Source organism: Adiantum capillus-veneris, chromosome 7, assembly GCF_014529385.1.
Source record: "Adiantum capillus-veneris isolate H3 chromosome 7, ASM1452938v2, whole genome shotgun sequence".
Taxonomy (NCBI): domain Eukaryota; kingdom Viridiplantae; phylum Streptophyta; class Polypodiopsida; order Polypodiales; family Pteridaceae; genus Adiantum; species Adiantum capillus-veneris.
In genome coordinates this window covers 64,842,541-64,844,444 of record NC_140937.1, presented here as the reverse complement: position 1 = coordinate 64,844,444, position 1,904 = coordinate 64,842,541, and positions in this window count along the sequence as shown.

Genomic DNA, 1,904 nt, shown 5'->3' with positions numbered 1-1,904 from the left:
ATCACTTGTTTCTTTTTGTTGGTTTTAGTAGCAGTTTTTATGTTTTCTCAAGTGTTGGATCATAAATTTCAATGTCTACTCTTTTCACCCCCTTCAAGGGTATATGGTGTGGGTTTTTCTTTCAAGGCAAGCAAACAGCCTTATTGTTTCTTCTTTTTGTTTGTTTTTGCATTTTTACAGCGTTTTTCTACTCTATTTCTACACAAGTATAACAAGCACTCAAAACCAAAAACCATAACTCCACATTATCCTACTTAACTAAATCTAATTAGTCATAGACCCTCGCCAAGACACAGGCTTCCTTACTATCCACTAGACCTCAGGATACTCTATCCTGGATCTTGTTCTAAAAGTTTAAGCTCTCTCTAGTCGAAACTAAAGTAAGCTAACCATCACACGAGTGACGTAGATCTCCCTACTTAAGGTCTTGTGTCCCCGATAGCAGCGCCAATGTTTTAGTGCAAAATTACTCCCCTGTTCATGCTCTCAATCACGACACAGACAACATACTTATCATCCGATGACACGACTAACCCATAGGTGCACGTAGGCAATCTCGTTAGCTTGTCAGGCTGAGACCAATCTACACATACGCACTTTTATGATGTATCAATCACTAACCCTGGTAGAATGCAACCCACTCTATCCCTAAATTCTCACAACACCGTTTACACCTCCAATGAACTCGGAATCGCATCAAACTTACTAGGCACCATACTCTCAATAGGATATACTTACCTATAAGTCTAATCTCACCAGATTTGAACCCTAGTTATCTCGATTACAGTCGCGATAGAGTCACAGGTCATAATACAAAAGTGGGCGAAACCTAAGTCTATGAATATCTATGTGTAGCTAATCTCTTTCTCTTTCCATAGAGCACTTGGTTGTTGAAAACAGACACTGTTTGTGTTACTTACAAGCAAAACAAGCTCGAGGGAGGATCGATCGCGAACAGCTCAAAAATATGAATGCGTGGCGTGGGCGTGTAGATCTCGGAGAGACTACCGCGATGATGTGGTCACGTCGTGAATCCGGTGAGGGAGAAGCGCGTAGCGAAGAGGATAAGACACACTCACTCTCTCTCTCTCTCTCTCTCTCTCTCTCTCTCTCTCTCTCTCTCTCTCTCTCTCTCTCTCTCTCTCTCTCTCTCTCTCTCTCTCTCTCAGACTCGTATGACACAGGATTAATCTTTAAAAATTTTATCCTAAAAAATGGTTCTAAGGTGACTTTTATACTTGAGTCACCTTAGCTCAAAAATGTACATGGGGTTCTCTTCCTCATAATTACAAAGTGAGAACAAATATGGGTCCTCACTGACTGATTAATCTTTATATAGCCCAGACAAGTGGATCAAAATGATAAGACGTCTTTGACATAAAAATGGGAATTTGATAGGATTTACAAGGTGGGCTCATTACAACAGTTGGACAAGTTGGGCTCCAACAGTCATAATCCTGGTAGTGGTGGTTGTTGCCCCAACACTGGTTGTGGTCTCTCTCCACCTACAGGTCCTGGTAGGTTGCCTGCTTGATACCCAGGCATCGGGAGAATTTGAGGAGATTTTACCTGAGATTGGGGAGCGTAAGGTCTCTCTCTCACATTTCCACATTCTTTCGTCCCATGGTTTGTCCATTTTTGTTCAATAGCACACCACTTGGGCTGTTTAGCGTGGGGTTTGGCATACAAGTTAATCTTTTTTAGCACTTCCTCTATAAGCTGCTCCTGTTTTACAGCTACCTCTCCTTTCGGTGTTGTCTTAGAAGAATTGCTTCCACTTTGTTGTGAGGATGAATCATCATCGATATCCTTGAATTCACCCTCTTTGTAGACCGCACAATTGTCCACAAGGTAAAGAGCCTCCTTAGTTAACTCATTTAACGTTGTGCTCCTCTTCATATGTA